Source organism: Motacilla alba, chromosome 1A (assembly GCF_015832195.1).
Source record: "Motacilla alba alba isolate MOTALB_02 chromosome 1A, Motacilla_alba_V1.0_pri, whole genome shotgun sequence".
Lineage (NCBI taxonomy): Eukaryota > Metazoa > Chordata > Aves > Passeriformes > Motacillidae > Motacilla > Motacilla alba.
In genome coordinates, this window is record NC_052031.1 from 57,404,706 (window position 1) to 57,411,041 (window position 6,336).

Below are 6,336 nucleotides of genomic sequence, written 5' to 3' on the forward strand. Positions count from 1 at the left end.
TTTGAACAATACATGCTTAAAATAAAAACAATGATTTTGCTGAAGGAATTACAAGGAGGGTGTGGTAAAATTGTTGTAATTTTATGTGATGTAGATATGTGCAGAGATAAGGCTTAAATTTTTAATTATTATATTAAAAGCGAGCAGCATTGCAACTGTCATGGTATACACAAACAGCTTTGAATTCCTCCAAAACTGTAAAATCACTTTTTTTTTTTTTTCCCCTCCAAGGACCTTATGGCTAAAACAACCCTTGTTTTATTTATACCTGAATCTCAGGGTCCTTCATGGTAAATGCAAGGACAGAAAAAAGCCTTGGGAACATGCCCAGTGCAGGGCCAGGCCTTGGGGCCCTGCATGGAGCAGTGTCTGTGCCATGAGATAGTGCCCCCTGCCCACCCCGGCAGGTGTCTGAGGGTGCTGAGCAGCTCCTCACCGGTGGTACCGGTAGCGCTTGAAGTGGAACCAGAGCTGGAAGATGCCATTGGTAAACTGGCAGCGGAAGCTGTGGTGGTGGGAATACTCCCACTCCCTGTTGACAATCTTGAAGGCTATGTCCTCATAGGGTGGTCCAGCACGGAAGAGCAGAATGGCAAAGTCCTTGTTGTCCTGGCAGGCATCCAGGAAGTACTCAGGTATTGAGTGCTTGTCAATGAGGTTGGGGTAGAAGATGTTGAGCTTATAGCCCTGCATGGTCTTGGGTGGGGGGTTGTCAACATTGTAGTGGGTCTGTTTGTACTTGTTCCACTCGAAGCCTGTGTGCACATTGTTGAAGAAGCGGGGCTTGCGTGGCTGGTACTTGTTAGCCCCCAGAGAGGCCTTGCCTGTGAGTGGCATCTCCATGCTGAACTATGCCTTGTCTGCACCCGTGCCCTCCTTAGCCTTATGGAAGAAGATGTTGTTGAAGCTCTCGGAAGTATCACCTGTCACCTGGAGCTGCTGGCACAGGAGCAGCAGCTGGTGCATGTCCTCCTTGGCCTCCAGCACGTGGGCATTGAAGGGCAGCTTGTTGGGACCCAGCAGCTGAGGGCTGTACTTGCCCACATTATAGTCATCCAGGCTTTGCTGGATCAGATCCTCCTCCATCAGCACAGCCTACCCCTGTGCCTCTCCCTTGGCCTCTGTGTCCTGCTCTGGCTCTGAGGATGGCCTTGGCTGTGCCTTGAGACTTTCCTCGGGATCCAGCCTGTTGCTGGGGGAAGCTGGTACCTGCTTGATGTTGGGGAAAGGTGGTTCACATGCCACACCCTGCTCTTGCTTCAGCTTGTAGAGCTTCTGGTGCAGAATGTCTTGGTGCTGATCCTGCAACCTGATCTGAGCCATGTAAGCCTTCAGCTGCTGCAAAAGGCTCTCCCAGTACCCCATGTCCGGGTTGGGCCCTGCTGCCCAGATCTTGCTCTCAGTGCCCTGGTACAGAGCTTGCAGCTGGTTGTAGGTCTTCCCCTTGAACACGGACTGCACATCTGAGCTGACCAAGGTGTTTACACCATCACGATGCTCCCCTGGTCCTCCTTTCCCAGAGGCCTCCAGCTTGCAGAGCTTGGCTATCTCATCCTCTGTGATGATGGTCATGTCCCTCCAGAAGTCTGTGTTCTTCCCTTGCTCCAGCTCCATGTACACCTCATGTCCTCCACCAGGTCCTCCGTGTTGGAGATGGTCAAGCTGTTTAGAAAGGTGTAGGGCTCGTGCATCTCCACAGCCAGGTCATCGACCTCTGTGCTGATGTACTTGGCCAGAAGATCAATGGGTTTCGCCCTCCCATCCCGAATTCAGATCTTAGACCACAGCTTGGCCTGGGGCAAGTGGAAGTTGTTCTGTTCTTCCCAGGTTCTGAAGTGCTCTGCCTCTTTCTCCTGCTGCAGCATCTCCAACTCCTGCTCCCGCATGGCTTTTTCCTGTTCCTGCTCCAAGTGCAGCTGCTTCACCTTCTGCAGCTCCAGGTGATTGTCCTCCTGGATTCTCTTGATTGTCTCCTTCAGGTCCTTCTCATCCAGATGGCTGATCCCTTTCTTTTCCAGTGCCTTGCTCCAGATGCATGTGCTCAGCAGGTTATTGTCCCCAGAAGGATTGTCAGTGTTGGTGTAGCCCATGTACTCCTCACCCCAGACCCTCTTCTCCTGTTTCTTTCCCTCCTTGGTCTTCTTCTTGGCCAACCTCTGTGCTCGCTTCAACTTGGGTATCTCCAGGGCCTTCAACAGTGCTGCCTATTTCTTCTCCTCTTCCCTCAGGCTCAGCTGCTGCCCCAGCTCCTCCTGGGGATGTGGTGAGGCAGGGGAGCTGATGGAGGACACAGAGGACTTGGATCCATCCCTCCTGTGGTGCCACTCTTGGCTCTGTGCTGCCCTGTCCTGCCTGCGCTCCAGCTGGAGCTGGAGGAGCAGCCCCAGGACCATGAGCACTGTTTCCTCTGGTCCTTATGGTGCTGGTCCTGGCTGCGGCTTCTTTTCTTCTTTTCCCATTTCTGTCTCTCATCGCCAGAGTCTGAGCCCAAGCTTGGCCCTCGGCATAGGCCCCGACTCCAGCTTTTGCTCTGGCTGTGGTGTTGCTGCCCACAGCTCCCAGACCACAAGCGCCCCTGATCCCGGTCCTGGTCTCATTCCTTGTCCATGTCCTGCTCTGAGCAGCTGCCTCGGGCTGGGCTGCACAGCCTGGAGCCCATCAGCAGTAGCAGCTCTGTCCCAGGGCCTTGCCGCTTGGGTCCTGCTCTGCAGGCCGGTTCTTGTCTGTGCTTGGTTTGTGCCGTCTTGTGGTTGGTCATAGCTATAGTCTTTTGCTACTTTGTTGTCTTGGTTTGAAAAGACAGGTGTTTACTAAGGAAAGTAGGAGCCTATCTTGAAATGGAAAATGTAAACCCTCTCCTTCTGAATTATTATAATTTTGAAATTTAGGGTCTCTCAGGCAAAAATATGGGAGTAGGAATAATAGTTTTTATTAGAAAAAATTAAAATATAGTAATACAAAACAACTCTGACAGAGTCAGTATATGACCTGACACCCTGTGGGTCCGGGTGTTGGTAGCAGTCCCATTAAATGGTGGCTGCAGTGTTCCTGGAGTGATAGGTGTGGTTCTGTTGGAGCAGTGATCCTGTAGAAGGGTGTAGTTTTCCTCTGAAGATTCAGTGGTAGATGGGCCTGCTCCTCTGGGAATCTAGTGGAGAAAACAGTTGCTCCTCTGGGAATCCAGTGGGAAAAGGCTGGCTGTGGTGTTCCAAGTCTCAGATTATATCTAGGTAGGAATGCTCGGCTCCTCCCCCTGGGTAGAGCATCTCCCAGTGGGATGATGTAATTTTATCAGTCATGCAGTGAACACCCATTGGCCCATTAACAGAAGATATTTCCTGCAGGGCCCCTGGAGGGAAGGTTGGTTCTGGAAGAGATAAAGAAAAACTGTTCCACATTGTCTTAACAGGTGGCCTAATTAACAGCAGATAACTGCCTCACTTTTAACAGATGGCAATAGAATACACACCCCCAGCCACATCCTGCATTTGCAACCTAAGGCATTTGTAAATTCAGTTTCTGAGTTTTGTCTCACTGCAGGCTGTGGCTCACAGCACACCTGACTGCAACACCAAGGCAGTTGTGTTTGGGTGGGGTTTTTTTACTATATGTTGTCCAAATTTGCAGACTTTTGTCCAATCTGTCATGGACTGAGAACTGCCAGAACCGTTATTGCTAACTCTACTTTATATGCCCAAACTCACTATCATATGGACTAAAACTGCTTGCAAGCAAATGTAGTTTTTTTTTGCCAACAGACCCATAGAACTGAGGTCATTTCAGCAAACTTTTTTTCCTTTCATGTATGACTATAGATTATTCTATATAAATGAGTCAAATATGGTTTTTCTTTTGAATGACTTTTATTTTAATAGTTCCTAGCTGACTAACTTTTTTTTTTTGTCCAAGAGGAATATCAGTGTTTCTCTTTTTCTGGTAATGTGCAGCTGATGGGATTGTAGCTTAATTCCCTGCCTTAGCCATGAAGGGGGATTCCAGGGTGCAAAGCTCTGGCGTGGGTAAAATAAATTCCTCACTGGGGATAGTCTGCAAGGCATATGCTCCCAAGTTGGTTAAATGTCTCAAATAACATCTCCCTTGCTATTTGATTTGGGGGAAACAGCCTTGGCTCTCTTTGCAGGGGCCCTGAATGATGTGCGTCAGTGGGGAAATTTGAGGAGGTAAATGACCGCAGTTCATCAGCAGCTCTTCTTTTACATCATGTTTCTGATCAGCGGGTATGCTTCTCCTGATGAGCTGCAAATGTATACTTAATATTATATTAGCTATTAAATCCCAAAGTCAACAGTTTCCCTGGTAAGTTCAGAACATTTAAAACATTATTCTGTATTAAAAAAAAAAGAGTAATTTTTTTTCAGTGTAAAAGAAGCCTTATTACAATATTTACAGACATTTTTATGATGCTGTATTGTTTTCCAAAAGCAGTGATCAACTGTGATGGATATGTTTGCCTGTTGTCATTTTCCACCTCCTGTAGCTTCCAATTCCTCTCCAAGAGGAGAAAGTGTTTCTCCTTTTCCAGATCTGGAGAAGGCCCGGACTTTTAATAAGCATGCACTGGAGCCTGGGGACCTAAAACAAACATGGAGGCTGTTGGGGCATTGTGGTCATCCTTGCAGTGGGATGAAGGGAAGGGGATTGTCGTGTGAATATCCCATCTCCTGCCTGTGGAACACCAAGAGGAGAGAGCACCTCCTTGGCACTTCCTGTAGCTGCCAGCCTGCTTAAACCCTTCAGCAGGAGAGAATGAGCACCTCTTTTTGTGTGCCACCCTTCTCGTCCTTTCTGTCACAGCATAAGAGATTTGCAGTAAGAACTCTGCCAGGACTGTTGACTGTTGGGTTTGTAACATCTGGATTTGGACTTTTTAAGAAACTCAGCAGGCTTAATTCTTGAACCCAGATAATGGACTGGTGTCCCCATGGTATTGACATGAGCTTGCTGTGGAAATGACAGTGCACTTAGAGTAGGGAATGAGGGGTCTGATCCCACTTTAACAGGGATTAGCTTCTCTGTTGACCTCACTGTGGTGTCAATTAGGTTCCTGTCCTAGGTTACAATATAAAGATGTATTCTATTTCCATCCTCAAGAGCTGTTGAAACCAGGAGGGGCATTATTTTTTTCCTTATCTCCTGTTAATGGGCCCATCAATGCCTTGCCACATGACTCAGAGATAACTCCCTCAGGGAGCCATTTCTGTTTGATGGGTAATGAAGGACCCACCTCATGACTCAGAATGATATCAGCCCATTGTGAGATGTTCCATCCAGAGGAGAAGATCTAACCATCCCCACCTGGATATAATCTGGGATTTGGGACAGAACAGGCAGCCCTTACCCGCTGGTTTCCAGAGGACAAGAGCTACCAGATCTGTTCTATGGGATCATTACTTCAACCAAGACCATTACATCTGAACTGCTACCACCACCCTAACTAGCAGGGTGTCAGGTTGTATTCTGACTCTGTCAGTGGTTTTTCTTTTGTATTATTGCATATATTTTGGGTTTTTTTCCCTTTTCCTAATAAATTGTATTTCTGACTTGGAGTCTCTCACTGGTTTTGCTTTCAAACCAGAACAGCTCCCAAGTAAATGTCAGCTCCTCTGAAGCAGCGGTCAGCTGTTTTAGTGCTACAGGAGGGATTATTTATAAGCAAATGCTGTTTACTCCAATTCCAGGCTGGCAGCAAGTTCTTATATCCCTACAGGAACAGAGTGTGTGCTCACCAAATGAGTGTTGTGAGCAAGTGTAAAGATGACAAGTTGTCAAATGGATCTTTGCTGCCTAAGAGGAAGGTAAGTGGTGAGCAGGAGTAAAATGGATGTATATTTGTGTCTTGGGAATGTGCAAGCATTCAGTGAGCAGTTGTGCTGTTCTGAGCACTTCAGGACACTGCCCTGTGCTGTTTGATGTGATCATAGTGTGCAGCCTATGTGGGTTCTGATCCTCCCAGCAGATGTTTAGAGGTCTGCCATAAACTTAATCAGGACCTTGGGTGCTTTTAGGGGAGTAGAAAGGAGGATGGTCCTGACAGTGCTGTTAAATCTGAGCTGGTATATCCCAAGTGGTGAGTCTTGACTTCTGATGAGTTCTGAAAGGTTTCAAAGTGGTGCCAGGTTGTTTGAACTCAGGTACACCACTGTCTGCAGTAAGTCTGTAGTGTCCCTGCTCCAATGTGGTGTCACTGACCTCTTGGTTTGGTTTTTTTTAATCAAGTGGTTTGTGGAGTTTTGAGCTTTTTTCTGACTTGGGTTATTTGTTGATTTTGGAAGCTGTAAACAATAAGCACGGGGGTAAGAATCAGTACCTGGAACA

At 47.5% G+C, this 6,336-nt stretch overlaps 1 pseudogene; it reads right to left on the bottom strand.

Moving 5' to 3' along the window:
• Positions 1-432: 432 nt before the first annotated feature.
• LOC119708532 lies at positions 433-2,747 on the bottom strand (annotated as a pseudogene).
• Positions 2,748-6,336: the final 3,589 nt, after the last annotated feature.